Source organism: Gopherus flavomarginatus, chromosome 3 (genome assembly GCF_025201925.1).
Source record: "Gopherus flavomarginatus isolate rGopFla2 chromosome 3, rGopFla2.mat.asm, whole genome shotgun sequence".
Classification (NCBI taxonomy): domain Eukaryota; kingdom Metazoa; phylum Chordata; order Testudines; family Testudinidae; genus Gopherus; species Gopherus flavomarginatus.
In genome coordinates this window covers 201000847-201017344 of record NC_066619.1, presented here as the reverse complement: position 1 = coordinate 201017344, position 16498 = coordinate 201000847, and the positions used below count along the sequence as shown (strand labels likewise).

The 16498-nt window shown below is 46.7% G+C and overlaps 1 long non-coding RNA gene across 3 annotated transcripts in view; it reads right to left on the bottom strand.

Annotated features, from left to right (window-relative positions):
* Nucleotides 1-6241, bottom strand: part of LOC127047869 (uncharacterized) — a 33311-nt gene extending 27070 nt beyond the window's left edge. For 2 of the 3 annotated variants that reach the window (XR_007773495.1, XR_007773494.1), the window contains exon 1: nt 252-6241. This is a non-coding gene — a long non-coding RNA (uncharacterized LOC127047869). The remainder of the gene's footprint in view (nt 1-251) is intronic. The other variant, XR_007773496.1, reaches the window with a different exon arrangement.
* Between the last annotated feature and the right edge of the window lie 10257 nt (nt 6242-16498).

Here is a 16498-nt window from a genome sequence, read left to right as displayed (position 1 = left end):
GATACAGGGACAACTCAAATTGTTCATCCTCTATAACACTGATAGAGATATATGCACAGTTGTTTGCTCCCCAAGGTATTATTAATTAACTCAGAGTATGTATTAAGTAAAAAGTGATTTTATTAACTACAGAAAGTAGGATTTAAGTGGTTCCAAGTAGTAAAAGACAGAACAAAGTAAGTCACCAAGCAAAATAAAATAAAATGCACAAATCTATGTCTAATCAAACTGAATACAGATAAGATCCTCACCAGTTCCAGAATGCTCCCTTTTACAGATTAATCTCCTTTTAGCCTGGGTCCAGCAATCACTCACACCCCCTGTGGTTATGGTCCTTTGTTCCAGTTTCTTTCAAATATCCTGCGAGGTGGAGAGGCTCCTTCTTTAGCCAGCTGAAGCCCAAATGGAGGGTTCCCCTCTTCTCACTCCTATGCAAAGTCCAGCTCCAGGATGGGGTTCTGGAGTCACCTGGGCAAGTCACATGTCTATGCATGACTCTCAGTCTTTACAGGCAGAAGCCACTGTCCACATGGTATCTTGTATGTCTCCAGGAAGACTTATGTGGATTGGAGCATTCCAAGATGCATTGTTCCCCAAGTGCTTCCTGATTGTGTACTTAACCTTGTGAATTCCTTCCTAAAGAAGCTGATCAAATGCCTCACAAAGCTTACTTAGAAATCAAGCAAGCGTACAGCCAATATTCTTAACCTCAAGTACAAAATGATGTATGTGTACAAATAGAATGAATAGATATAGTAGCCCATAACCTTTACAGAGATATGTTACATGGCACAAGCAGCACAAAATCTATTCCAGTTAGGTCACATTCCCATAAAGCATTATGAGGCACAGTGTCACACCCTCCTCCTGAACTTACTGCCAGAGACTTGGACACTGTCCATGGCAGAGGTAGTACATCTAAAATTCCTCTTTTCTGGCTAAGGCATCTGCTACCCAGTTCTCCTTTCCTTTAATATGCACAATCTCCATGTCAAATTCCTGTAGGACCAGGCTCCAGCGTAGCAGCTTGGAGTTTGTGCCCTTAGTCAGGTGAAGCCATACCAAAGGTGAATGGTCAGTTAGAATCCTGAACCTCCTTAGTTGTTTGACTGACCACACAATGGCATAGCACTCTTTCTCCATGACAGAGTAATGCTGTTCAGCAAGGGACAGCTTTTTGCCTAGGAAGGCAATGGGATGCTTCTTGCTGTCTCCCCCTATCTGCATCAGCGCAGCACCCAATCCTGTGTCGGATGCACAGTACACAATTCAAAGGGTTTTTCGGAGTCAGAGCTGGCCAGCACAGGCTCTGCAGACAGGAGTGCTTTTAACTTGTTGAAGCCTTTCTGGCACGCCTCTGACCAAATTATCTTATTAGGTTGATGCTTTTTACATAGGTCCGTGATTGGGGATACAATGTCACTGAACTCCTCCACAAACCTCCTGTAATAGTTTGCCAAGCCTATGAAGGATTGGACTTGCCTTTTAGTCTGGGGTATAGGCCATTTTACGATGGCTTCCACCTTAAGAGGGTCAGGGGATATTTTAGGCCCCCCCTGCAGTGTCCCAGATAAGGGACTTTGGCTGCCCCTGTCTTGCACTTAGAGGGCTTCACGGTTAGCCCAGCTTCTTTGAGCTTTGATAGCATAACTTCCAGGTGCTCCTTGTGGTGACCCCAGTGTTGCTGAATACAGCAATATCATCTATGTACGCCCTCACATAATTCTGCAAACCATTTAAACACTCTGTTGACCAGTCTCTGGAAGGTTGCACCAGCATTTACCAGACCAAAAGGTAACACTAAATTTATAGAGCCCTATGTCAGTGATAAAAGCTGATTTTTGTTGTGCCTCCCCCTCCAAAGGGATCTGCCAGTCAGATCAAAGGTACTTGGCTTGGCTTAGCATATCCAGCATATCATCAATTCTTGGCATGGAGCATGCATTTATTATAGTGACAGCATTGAGTTTCCTATAGTCCACACAAAATTTAACTGTGCCATCCCTTTTGGGGACTAAGACCCCAGGGGAAGCCCATGCATTGTCAGATTTCTTAATCACGCCCCATCCAACATGCTTTGTATCTCAGCCCGAATTTTCTCCTTCACCTTGCCGATGGCCCTGTAAGGCCAAGAAGGAGGAGGCTGAGCCCCTTTCATGAGGATTCTATGGGACAGCAAGCGTGTCCTCCCTGGTTTGTTGGAAAATACCTCGCTGTATTTCTGCAGCACTGAAAACACTTCCTCCCTTTCAACTGGTGTCAGCTCACTACAGATTTCCATACTTTCCAGGGTTGACCCATATTGGCATTCAGCTATCAGATCAGTGAGTGGGTGTGCCTCAGTTTCCTCTTTGGCTCAACAGATCACGTTTACTCCAGCCACTCTACTGTGATAACCCTTGAGTCTGTTTACATGCACCAGTTGGGGCACAGCATCATCCAGGGGCTTTTTAACTTTGTAAGTGTCCTCACTCGGCACTTCCACCACTTCAAAGGGCCCTCCCAAGAGTTTTGCATGTTGGTACTCAGCCCTGCCAAAAAGTTCATGACCAAATCCCCTATGTCAAAAGTGCATTTAGAAGTATTACCACCATACCATGCCTTTTGCTTGGCCTGACTGCTCTGGAAGTTGTTTTGGACAAGTTCCATCAAGTCTTTCAGCTCCCTCCTGAACTCTGGACATACTCATTCATGGATTCCTCCCTTACCATATTGCACCCTTCCCAGGTATCCCTGACGAGATCAAGGGGACCCCTCACTTTTCTTCCATACAGAAGGTCAAATGGAGAAAAGCCCATGGACTCTTGAGGTAACTCCCCATAGGCATACAGCAGGAATGGCAATAGTTTGTCCCAGCTGTGGCCCCTTTTCTTGACATACTTCCCCAGCACTGATTTTAGGGTCCCATTGAACCTTTCCACCAGCTCATTGGCCTGGAGGTAGTAAGGGGTAGTCTTAAGCTCTTTCACTCCACACACCATAGCTCATTGAACAACTGTGACATAAAATTTGTCCCCCCGATCAGACAAAATCTCCTTAGGAAAGCCCACTCTGCTGAATATGGTGAGCAGGGCTCTTGCCACTGTTTCAGCTTCTATGTTAGACAGCACGATTGCCTCAGGATACCGAGTGGCAAAGTCTACTACCACTAAATTATATTTGTTCCCCCTCTGTGTGGGGCGTGGCATAGGGCCCACTATGTCCATTGCCACTCTTTGAAATGCCTTCTGGATGACTGGCAGGCGATGCAGCGGAGCAATCTGGGGACCCCCACCCCCCGATTTCTTCCTCTCCTGAGATACTGCACAAGTCCTACAATAATCCCTCACATCCAGGGGCAGCTCTAGACATTTTGCCGCCCCAAGCATGGCGGCATGCCGCAGGGGGCACTCTGCCAGTCACCGGTCCCGCGGCTCCGGTGGACCTTCCGCAGGCATACCACCTAAGCTGCAGGACCAGCGGACCCTCCACAGGCATGCCTGCGGGAGGTCCACCGGAGCCCTGCCTGCTGCCCTCCCGGTGACCGGCAGAGCGCCCACCGTGGCATGCTGCCCCAAGCACACGCTTGGCATGCTGGGGCCTGGAGTAGCCCCTGCTCACATTGTTCTGTATCCCTGGCCAGAAGAAATTCCTCCTCAGCCTGTCATATGTCCTCTGTACCCCCAAGTGACCAGCAAAGGGACTGTCATGTGCTTCCAGCACTAATTCCTCCCGGTGTTGGCTAGGTACAACCAACTGCTTAACTGGGACACGGTTTTTCCCTACAGGGGCCTGCCTATAGTTTCCTATCCTCTTCAAAAAACTTCTCCCCCCCATCCCTTCCTGGAGTTCCCTCCAAGACACACTTTCATATACTCTCAAGGGAGAGGTCTACCCACCCTTTGTTTAGCTGCAAATTCCTGACAGACATCCCTTGAGACAACATCCCCATCCCAGAGCACTGACTGCATCTTCTCTGCCCCTGGCCTCGGGAGCCTATTGTCTTCAGCAGGGCAGAGGCTTGGTTCTGCCACTCTCCTACTTGGAAGCACCCTGCCTCTCTGCACTGTAGTGTCAATGGGATCCTCCCTCACCTCCCCCGTGGGTTCCAAGGTCCCCACCCCATTTTTGGGGACTCAGTCACCCACCCCATGTTTCCTGGGGCAGGATGTGTTAGTTGTTCAGGTGCATCAGACCTACAGTCATCAGCTGGAACAGCCTCCCCCTCTAGGAGCCCCTCACAGCTTTTCTTCATGCTGCGAGTTACCACACTAACAGCCCTAATTTTGCTGAAAAAAATCATTTCCCAGAAACATGTCCACAGGGATATCTTGGAGCATTCCCACCAGTAAATCACTATCCATACCTTCCCACTCCACATGAACCTGAGACAGGGGCACAGGGAACCTCTGTGGCCCCACCCCCTTAATGTGGGTTGTCTGCCCCATCAGAACACTAGCATCTAGAAGCACACTTGGTCCAACCAGAGAGAACAGAGCCACTGTATCCCTCCACCCCAGACACTCCATACCATCAGTCTTGATAACCTTGATATATTCCCTGTCTACTTCACTAGGCCCCATATCCACCAAGCTGGTGTGATAAGAGGTAGGAGTGCTCTGGGGACTCAGGGCTAAGGGCAACTGAGCTAACCTGGGACAAGAGAGGTTTACTCTCCATTAATTTCGGACAGTTGCTTCTCAGGTGCCCTTGGGAATTGCAGTGAAAGCACCTTCTGGGATCCCCTGCTTGTACAGGAAATTTGGGCCAAGTAACAGGGGAATGGGGAGGTGACCATCCAGCCTCCTCCTTCCCAGGTGTAAAGTGATAATTGTTTCCCCCCAACTCTGTACCCCTCTGCCAATGGTTTATGTTTGATTGCAGCTTGTGCTTGCTCATAAGAGTCGGCATATCCAGCTAATTCACTCATTGCATTTACCTTTTTGTCCCACAAATACTGTTTTACATCATCACTGCACATATTCAGGAATTGTTCTTGAGTAACCAGATCACACATCCCTTCAAAGCTTGTAATGCCTTTCCCCTGCACCCACTTATCTACCAAATCTCTCATTTCATTGGCATATGCCACATTACTCAATCCAGATCCCCTCTTAAGACTCCTGAATTTAACCCTGTAGGTTTCAGGTGTAACCTGAAACAGTTTCAAAAACAGATCCTTAAATTTACCATAGTTAGAAGCAACATCAATAGGCATCTTACTGAATATGTCCAGAGCTCTTCCAGTCAATTTTGCTATCAATGTGGTCATCTTTTGATCTTCAAGGATGGCATGTAGGGTGCAGTCTCTCAAAGATGATGAAATATTCAGCAATATCGCTGGATTCCTCATACAGTGGACACAGTTGCTCCCATTTACAGATTTTTGGGGCAGTGGAGCCAGCAGGTGGAGGGTTTGGTCTCTTCAATTCCATTACAGCCAGTTGATGGTTCTGGGCCTCCCTAGCTCTGTTGTGGGCAGCTCTTCCCTGGCTTTTTCTGCCTCCACCCTTGCTATCTCTGCCTCCATAGCTCTCTTGTGGGCAGCTGCCTCTGCCTCCACCCTGGATTCTTCTGCCTCCATAGCTCTCGTGGGCAGCCGCCTCCCTCTCTATCAGTCTTTTATGTTCATTTTCTTTCTCTTTTGCTTCCTGTCTAGCCAGTTTTAGTTTGTTAGATGCTTCACTGGTAGTCATTTTCCTGCTTTCTTCTGCTGGGCCACATCCCCTGCAGTTCACTGAAACTGGGATGCACTCAGCTCAGGGGATTCTTAGTTAACAGAGCCTTTCACAGTGCCAAGTGTTCAGCCTTTCTAGGAAATTTGCACCCTCCTCAGTTTTAGCTTCTTCTGATCTTCCTTCTTCCACTTCCTTTTCTGCCCCTACTTCCCTTACCCGAAATAAGCAAACAGAAAATAACAAACCAGTAACCATTTTGTCTGTTCTCCAGCCACCACACTTAAAACTCACTTAAAATCACTACCAGTATCTCAACGCAATCAGCTGTGCAGAGATCCTGCTTGACCACACCAATGACAGGTTAGATCACAGAAACCCCCTTTGGGAGCTTCCACCCAATGTGCCCAGACTACTTCTGTCTGTAACTGGTGAGGATCTTATGTGTATTCAGTTTGATTAGACATAGATTTGCACATTTTATTTTGCTTGATGACTTACTTTGTTCTGTCTATTACTACTTGGAACCACTAAAATCCTACTTTCCGTAGTTAATAAAATCACTTTTTACTTATTAATTAGCTCAGAGTATGTATTAATACCTGGGGGAGGCAACCAGCTGTGCATATCAGTGTTGTAGAGGGTGAACAATTTATGAGTTTACCCTGTATAAACTTTATACAGGGTAAAATGGATTTATTTGGATTTAGACTCCATTAGGAGTTGGGCCTCTGGGTGTTAAAGACAGGAGCACTTCTGTTAGCTGCTTTCAGGTAAACTTGCAGCTTTGGGGCAAGTAATTCAGACCCTGGGTCTGTTTTGGAGCAGACGGGAGTGTCTGGGTCAGCAAGACAGGGTGCTGGAGTCCTGAGCTGGCAGGGAAAGCAAGGGTAGAAGTAGTCCTGGCACATCAGGTGGCAGCTCCCAAGGAGATTTCTGTGATCCAACCCATCACAAGTCCATAATATCTGTAAGTGCTAGAGGGACAGGGCTTCATGCCCTTGATTACAAACCACTGAGTGTCCTTCTCATTCACCTTTAATCTTATCCTTCTTCAGTTTCACTGAGACCATATCTGACAGACCTTAAATACAGGATAATCTGAACTTCCATCATTAGCAAGGGTCCTTTAATACTTCCCTTTAATTCCCTTTTTCCCCCCCAACAATCCCCAATACACTCCCAGCCCCAATTTTTTTCCCCAAACCATGTGCCCTACAGCACCAAGACCTCTCCTGGGCAGCAGAGAGAAATAATAAGGTTGTTCCTGTAAAGAAACAAAACCCATCAGTTTCTTACTAATTGGAGTTAATACTCCAACTTAAAGACAACACTAAATTATTAATTATTATTATACTGGAACCTAACAATTTTTTTAACAAAAGAGCAAGAATTAAACGAGTGAACTGAATGAGCTCAAGGAAATAAAGGTAGATAGGATAACAAAACAAAACACTGTCTAATGGCTAAGATTTAACAAACTACTGTCTCATTTCAATGTAAAAAAAATCTTTACCATGTGTTGTCAACAAAGTGACTCAAAATGGCTGACCACACCTTTGGCCAGGATCTCTTCACATATAAAGAAAGGCTGGCTTTCCTTGTCTTCCCTAGTGAAAGATCTTAGGGGCTAGCCTCCCCTTATGCAAAAGTCCAGTTCCCAGGGACTCCATCCCCATCCTTGGGATGAAGGACCCATCTCAGCTTCTGAAAGCTCTCTCTTCCTGCATCTGTCCAGTGATGGATGCCTAAAATGGCTTTCTGTCCTTGCTTATTTCTCTCCAAGTTCAATTACCTTGATTCAGTAGGCAGGAAGCCCTTCTGTGTCCTCAGTTGGCCTTAGACTGCACACACAGAAAACATGCCTTAGACTGAGTTCCTTATGTCTCACTAAATTAAGAATTATAATTTCAATTTATGTCCATACCTTGGCATCAGCTGCTTTCACCCACATTATATTAATAATGAGTTATGGGCTTTCTAGGACATATTACATTACAGCTTTTAGATACAGATTTTTTAAACAATAGTGAATTGGGGTACACTGATCTGGTCAGGCCAGCTGTAATTCACTGGTAGATATCAAGGTGCCCCTTGCATTATGCTATTGGGCTGTTCTTAACAAACACACTGGACCTAAAATGCTCTTCCACTGGTCCCACTGCAAGTTACTCTTGAGACCATCAACTGAAGCATTCGTGAACAAAACCCCCAAAGAGGGCATGATGGAGAGATGATTTCAGAGGTCTATGGGTCCTAGTTTAAGGGCTTTTCTAGAGAATAGCTTGAATTGAGCCGAAAAATGAACTAGCAGCAGTGACTAAGAAGCATGTTAAACAGCTTCAAAACTTTTAATCACTCTGCCTGAAGGACAACTTGGGGAAGATGCATGCTGTCCTAGATTTAATGAGTAGCCCCAAGTAAAATAAATTAGTTATGTCTACCTAAAACAATGATAATCAGGATGAGATATATATCTGGAAGAATGAAATTAGGGAGAGCCCAAGTATGCTCCCTAGCAGCCAGGCTCTTCTCTCTCTAAATGAAGGGAGAGATTATTTACTTCTGGCTTCCCTGGCCTTTATAGGGCCAGCTGGGTCTGTTTGGGGCACGGCCACAGTTGAGGCTCTTTTCCCCCCCATCAGTCAAGCTTTTCCCCTGCTACAGCCCTCTCGAAGGGCTGTTTTAAGCCCTTCTGGGCAGGAACGGGTAACCAGCCCGCTACAAGGCGGTTGGAGACCTCCTGGACTACAACCGGGGAGACTGGCTGGATCCCCTGACACTCGCTCAGTGCATGGGGCTCTCCAGACCTTGTACTCCCTGGCGCGTACTACAGGAGGTGGAGGCCGCTTTGCCACCCGCTGCTCGGGCCTACCTCGACTGGGTCCTACAAGAGAGCATGCCCCACTCACCCACCACAAGCCCTCCGGACCTTTTCATCGGGTCCCTGCTCCGTGGACCAGACCGACCCCCCCGCCCCTTCTCCGCAAGCCGGCTGCACGACCTGCAGCCAGTCCGCCTCCAAACCGTGCCAAGGAAGCATCTCTACATGCTCGTTCTCCACACCCTTCACTTCCTCACCCTCGTGTCCCGCCCCGACACAAAGTGGCAGGACCTCCTGCCACCGCTGGAGGGTGAGGAGCCCCGGTGGGCCAGCCTCTACTCTACTCCCGAAGCCCACTGGGGATATCAGTTAGCTGCTCCTTCATGGGGCCGTCAGCATGGGCGTGTATTTGGCGTGGTGTACCCGTCCCAGACACCTGCCCCTTCTGCAGCATGAGGGAGACCCTGGCGCACATTTACTTAGAGTGCGCCAGGTTGCAGCCCCTATACCAGCTCCTCACTAATATCCTGTTACGTTTCTGGCTGCACTTTTCCCCTCACCTCCTTCTCGACACTCCCTATCCGTGGCCCCACAAAGTCCTGGGACCTCCTGGTCAACCTCCTCCTCGCCTTGGCTAAAATGGCCATCTACGCAACCAGGGAGAGGAGGTTGGCCGATGGAGACTCCGGTGACTGTGGGTCCGTTCACGTATCAGGGCCGAATTCCTCTGGGCAGCGTCCACTGGCTCCTTTGACGCCTTCGAGGAGCAGTGGACGCCATCTGGGGTTCTCTGCTCGGTGTCCCCATCAGGTTCCCTTCTTATGACCCTTTGACCTCACTCCTGTCCGTTTTTATTAGTTGTCCCCTGGAATCAGTGGGGTTTGAGGTCCTGTGGCTCCTCCCCTTAGGCTGGGAGAGATCCTTTAGCAGTGGGCGGGCAGAAGCCCACTTCCCAGAAACCCAGAGATACAAGGTGATTTTTTTGTAAATAAACTTTTATGAACCTAATTGTTTTCCAGTGTCCTAAAGACCCAGGGGGGTTGATCTGTGCTCATTTCGTAACCACTTGGTTACGATATTATTCTTAAACTTCCCCAGGAAAGGGGGTGAAGCAGCTTCGGGGAATATTTTGGGGAGGTAGGGCTCCTGAATGTTTGTTTAAATCACTTGTTGGTGGCAGAAATACCAAGGGCAAGGAAGGAATTTATGCCTGGGGGAAGTTTTTAACTTATGCTGATAGAAATAAGCTTAGGGGGGTCTTTCATGCGGGTCCCCACATCTGTACCCTAAAGTTTAGAGTGGGGACAGAACCCTGACATGGTGGCCACATGGTGGGATCATTTTAAACCAGAAGCACAGAGGATTTAAAAGGATTTTTCTTCCTCCTTTTGGCTGTTTGAAAAGCAGGAAGGTTTTGTTTTTGTTTTTGTTTTTTAAATAAAGCTGAGAGCACCTGAAGTTTTTTTTCTCTGCCTGAGGGCAGGGTACTTAACTTCCTGCAGGGGAATTCACAAGTGTGGTGTTTTTTTTTTTCTGTCTAGCTCTCAGGTTAGGCTAGGTTAAGCACAGGAAAGCTAGGATGATGGACAGTAAAGTTCAAAAGAAATTAGAATTAGCCAAATTCAAAGCTGAAGAGAGATGAAAAGAATATAATAGACAGCCTTAAGGCTCTTGGAGTTGGAGGCACAAACAGCCAGAGAGGAGGCTGCCCTCAAGAGAGCTATGAAGGACCGGAAGCATGAACAGGAGAGGGAAAGACAAAGGAAGTATTACCTCGCTGTTATGGAGCTGGAAAGACAGAACCCTTCAGCAGCTGGCTCCATTTCCCCAAAAATCCACAAATGGGAGTGACTATGTCCACAGTATGATAAATCCAGTGATATTGCTGAATATATATTTCATCACCTTTGAAAGACTGTGCACCCTCCATGCAGTCTCTGACGGTCACATAATGACCACATTAGTAGCAAAATTGACTGGAAGAGGTCTGGACATATTCAATAAAATGCCTATTGATGCTTCTATGGTAAATATAAGGATTTGGTTTTTAAACAATTTCAAAATTACCCCTGAAACTTAAAGAGTAAAATTTAGAGCCCTTAAGAGAGGGGCTGGATTAAGTAATGTGGCTTATGTAAACCAGATAAAGGATCTGTTAAATAAATGGGTTAAAGGAAAGGATGTACTTAGCTTTGAAGAAATGTGTGATTTGGTTGTACAGGAGCAGTTCCTGACTATGACTAGTGATAATGTAAAACAGTGGTTATGGGATAAGAAAATGGACTCAGCAGGAAGTCTTGCTTCTTATGCTGATCAATATGAGCAGTCCCAGACGGTCAGATAGGCGGGGAAAATTGGAACAAAATGGGTGGAGGTATCAGAAACAACCCTGGTCGCAGTTTGGGCGGATACCAGAAGGAACACCCCAAGACCACACCATTCCACCGAGGGCAGCCCAAGGCTCCACCTATACCCCACCAAAAAACCCAGACATCTTACCATCCCACCACACAATTCTTCAGCAACCCACCTCGCCCTACTGACCAGTCAGCTGGGCAGTGTTTTAAATGTAACAAGCTGGTGCATGTAAAGGCCAACTGTCCCAAGACCCCCAGTAGAGTACAGTTCATTGCACCGGGGTCCCACCAAAGGTCCTCAGGCCCATATGCCTTCCAAATACCCTCAAAGCAAATGAAAACTATGAATGTGGGTGAGCAGGTTACAGCGCGGAGGGACACTGGAGTGCAAGTGTCAGCTATCCACCGATCCTTAGTGGACCCCAACTTAATCAACCCAGAAGTCCAAGCAGCGATTCAATCCTTCAAATCAACCTCTTCTGACTTGCCTACAGCCAAGTTACCTATCCAGTACAAGGGCTGGTTAGGAATGTGAACTTTCGCAGTCTATGATGATTATCCCATTCCCATGATGCTGGGGGAAGACTTGGCCAACCATGTAAAGCTAGCCAAGAGGGCAGGAATTGTCACCTGCAGCCAGGCTAAGCAAGCCTAGCTCTACTCCTGGGCTCCGTCTGCGTTACCAGAGACCCAGATGGAGATGATAGAACCAAACCCCATGCCAACGTCTGCAACAGCAGTAGTGGGTCCAGTCGCAGAAACCCAGACAAAGCCAGTCCCAGAACCGCAACTGGCGAAGCAATCAGCACCTGAACCATTGCCAGCACTGAATCTAGCGCTGGCAACCCCATCTACAGTTCCAATGCCAGAGAGCACCACTGAGCCTGCACTGGCAGCAGCAAATAAACCTAAGCAAGAGGCTCAGCCAGAGCCTGAAATACAACATAGTGTACCAGTGGAGAGCAGTTAACAGTCAACAGAAACAGCTCAATCACCTACATCGCTTCCAGAGGGACCAAGCCCAAGTAAGTCCCCGTTCCTCACTGGACTGCAGCAAGGGAACAGTTCCAGGCCAAACAGGAAGCAGATGAAAGCCTCCAGGGAGCTTGGACGGCGGCATGCAGCAACCCACCGCCTCCCAGCTCTTCTAATCCGTCCTGGTTTGTTGTAGAAAGACTTTTCTAGAAGGAAACTCTTTCTTGTGGGCATCAGCAGGACAGGCATCCTCAAAGACAGTTGGTAGTTTCAACTAAGTACCGGGTAAAGCTCTTCAGCTTAGCCCATGATCATCCTAGTGGCCATGCTCGGGTGAACAGGACCAAACACCATTTGGGGAAGTCCTTCCACTGGGAGGAAATGGGCAAGGATGTTTCTACCTACGTCCGGTCTTGTGGTGTGCGCCAAAAAGTGGGAAAACCCCAAGACCAGTTCAAGGCCCCTCTCCAGCCACTCCCCATAACTGAGGTTCCATTTCAGCAAGTAGCTGTGGATATTGAGTCCTTCTCCAAAAAAAGGAAAACAAAAACACACACACACACACACACACACACACACACACACACACACACAGAGGAAAGCAGTACATACTGACTTCCATGGATTTTGCCAGTCAGTGGCCGGAAGGAGTAACTCTCAGCAACACCAGAGATAAGTTTGTGTCAGTCACTAACAAATATTTTTGCCAGGGTAGGTTGACCCTCTGACATCTTTACAGATTTGGGAACTAATTTCCTGGCAGGGACCATGAAAAGCCTTTGGGAAGCTCATGGGGTGAACCACTTGGTTGCCACTCCTTACCACCACCAAACAAATGGCCTGGTGGAGTTTAATGGTTCTTTGGGGGCCATGATATGTAAATTCGTAAATAAGCACTCCAATGATTAGGACTTAGCGTTGCAGCAGATACTCTTGGCTGTACCACATCTCAGTTTAAGGTTTTCACCATTTGAACTTGTGTATGGCCACGAGGTTAAGGGGCCATTACAGTTGGTGAAGCAGCAATGGAAGGGGTTTACGCCTTCTCCAGAAACTAACATTCTAGACTTTGTAAGCAACCTACAAAACACTCTCCGAAACTCTTTAGCCCTTGCTAGAAAAAACTTAAGATGCTCAGGAACAGCAAAAAGAGTTTCTTCAAAAGTAGGGGACCAAGTCATGGTCTTGGAGGCGCTTCAGGCCTATAAAGATGGAAGAATCATGGGAAGGGCCATTCACGGTTGAGAAGTGCCTGGGAACTGTTAGCTCTCTCACAGCATCCCTGAACTCAAACCTAAAGCCTAAGGTTTAAATATACACCATGTTAATTCTCTAAAGCCCTTTTATTCCAGAGAATTAAAGGTTTTTCAGTTTACAGCCCAGGGAGATGATGCTGAGTGGCCTGAAAGTGTCTACTGTTGTCAGTAGCTACCAGTGTGGTGCTCTGCTCGTTCAATGATGATAACAGTCAGATGTGTGCATGTTCCCTGTGTGCTGCTCTGGCTCTGTGCAGATAGCTGACAAAACAAACCCAGAGAGAATCCCCAAAGACCAAGTTCTCCTCACACTTTCTATGGGTCATCTTAATTATCACTTCAAAAGTTTTTTTTCCCCTGCTGACGATAGTTCATCTCAATTGAGTAGACTCTTCCTGTTGGTATGCATACTTCCATCTTTTCACATTCTCTTTACGTATAAATATCTCCTGTGTGTTCCATTCTGTGCATCTGAAGAAGTGAGCTGTAGCTCACGAAAGTTCATGCTGAAATAAATTTGTTAGTCTCTAAGGTGCCACAAGTACTCTTGTTCTTTTTCCCAAAGGCCAGATTCTCGTAAGGTATGAAGGAACCCGAGCCAGGTTTATTGTCAAATGAAGCACAGTAATAGTTTCCGATTGCCTCTACAGGACATACTATGAATATGTGCCCCCTGGCAATGGACACAGCTCAGCCAGTGGCGGGACACGACACTGCCCCTAGGCTGGGAAAGATGCACTCTGGGACCTACTTTTATACAGTTACAGCACAGATTACTCACCACTACTGACATACTGAAGTACAGCCCCTTGACTCATTAGGGTGCTGTCTCCTCCTTTGATCATGTTGTTTCAAACAGATAGATCTATCCATCATGCTGTCCTTTTGACCCTGTCTTTAAGATGCACCTACCTGTTCCTTGTTATGTCTGTGGAGTGTCCTGATGTCATCTTAGCACAAGTTCCTCTTATTATTACATGTGAATGCACCTGCTTTTAGCAACCCTCTTCTTGTCAATTTCTGTGAGCAGGGCCTGCCTCTGGCTCACAGCCCAGCTTTTGCTAAGCAATGCCTGGAAGTACTTCGGTTCAGGCTTCAGGCCTCAGACTGGGTCTCTGAGGCAAGGGTTTATGTTTCAGGGCCTCATCTTACTAGATCTACTATGAAGAAAAAAAGTGATGGAGGTGTGGAAAAGGTGAACCTCTCCATGACCCTTGGGTGTATGCAGCGACAGCAGATCAAGGAGCTGTGCACTAGCTTCATGCCAGTGTTCTCAGCCACTCCAGGACGGACCGAATGGGCATACCACTCCATTAACACAGGCAATGCTCGCCCATTTAGAGCCCAACCTTACCAGGTGTCTCCTCAAGCCAAAACTGCTATAGAAAGGAAAATCCAGGACATGTTATAGATGGGCGTAATCCGCCCCTCTGTTCATTGGCATTTCCAGTGGTTCTAGTTCCCAAGCCAGAAGGGAAGATATGCTTTTATGTGAACTACCACAAGCTAAATGCTGTAACTCGCCCAGACAACTATCCAATGCCACACACAGATGAGCTACAGGAGAAACTGGGATGTGTCCAGTTCATCTCTACCTTAGACTTAACCAAGGGGTACTGGCAAGTACCACTGAATGAATCCGCCAAGGAAAGGTCAGCCTTCACCACTCATATAGGCTGTATGAATTTAATGTACTCCCTTTCGGGCTGCGAAATGCACCTGCCACTTTCCAAAAACTTGTAAATAGTCCTCTAGCAGGACTGGGAGAATCGGCAGTGGCCTACCTTGATGATGTGACCATCTTTTCTAATTCATGGGCAGAACACCTGAAGCATCTGCAAAGTCTTTTAGCACATAAGGGAGGTAGGACTAACTGAAGGCTAAAAAGTGTCCAATAGGCCTAAACAGAGTGACTTACCTTGGACACCAGGTGGGTCAAGGAACTATTAACCCCCTACAGGCCAAAGTAAATGCTATCCAAAAGTGGCCTGTCCTAAAGTCAAAGAAACAGGTCCAAGCCTTCTTAGGCCTGGCCAGATATTACAGGCGATTTGTACTGCACTACAGTCAAATTGCCACCCACTGACAGACCTAACCAGAAAGAGCCAGCCAAATGCAGTTCAGTGGATGAAAAAAAGTGTTACAAGGCCTTTAACCAGCTTAAAGTGACACTCATGTCTGACCCTGTGCTAAGGGCCCCAGACTTTAACAAACCTTTCCTAGTAACCAACAATGCATTCAACCGTGGTACGGGAGCAGTTTTAATGCAAAAAGGACCAGATCAAGAATTCCATGTTTCTCAGCAAAAAACTGTCTAAGAGGGAAAGCCACTGGTCAATCAGCAAAAAGAAATGTTACACCACTGTATATGCGCTGAAAAAGCTACGCCCCTATGTCTGGGAACGGCGTTTCCACCTGCAAACAGAGCATGCTGTGCTGAAGTGGCTTCATACCATCAAGGACAACAACAAAAAACTTTGATGGAGTTTAGCAGTCCAAAATTTTCATTTTGAAATACAACACATTTCAGGAACTTCTAACAAAGAGGCTGATGCACTCTCCCATGAAAGTTTCCCAGAATCAACTGGTTAAAATCATCCTTGAAATGTGGAAAATATTGTTAGTTTTTATATAATCAGTAGCATATCTAGAGGTGCATGTGTCTTATTAATTCTATTTTATCCTAAGGCTCCAAGAAGAAATCACAGCCAGTGTGGAGCTGGCTGTCCAGCACAGTCTGTGATTTGGAGTGTGTGTGTCAAACATACAGCTAAAGGTAGCATAAAATCCCTACTTACCCTGTAAAGGGTTAATTCCCCCTTTACCCGTAAAGGGTTAAGAAGCTCAGATAACCTGGTTGGCACCTGACCAAAAGGACCAATAAGGGGAGAAGATTCTTTCAAATCTGTTACAGAGGTATTTAATTTTTTTTTTTTTAAATAAACTTCTTTGAAAAACCTCGTTGTTTTTCAGAGTCCTGAAGACCCAGAGGGGTTAATCTGTGCTCAATTTGTAACCAGGAAAGGGGGTGTAGCGGCTTGGGATGATATTTTGGGGAGGTAGGGCTCCAAATGGCCCTCCCTGAATATTTGTTTAAATCACTTGGTGGTGGCAGCGATACCAAGGGCAAGGAAGGAATTTGTGCCTGGGGGTAGTTTTTAACCTAAGCTGATAGAAATAAGCTTAGGGGGGTCTTTCATGCAGGTGCCTACATCTGTACCCTAAAGTTTAAAGTGGGGAGAGAACCCTGACAACCTGCTTTCTCCTAACTGTGATCAATTAAGAGGTAGACTCCATACCAGCTCACATCTTTAGCATGTGAAACAATAGCAGTAAGTGGCATACCTGATAAGGGTAATAGCTATAAGTGTCCAGCATCTTATACCACATATGGTGTAAGTGTCTAGTATCACTGCATGAAACCAAATACTA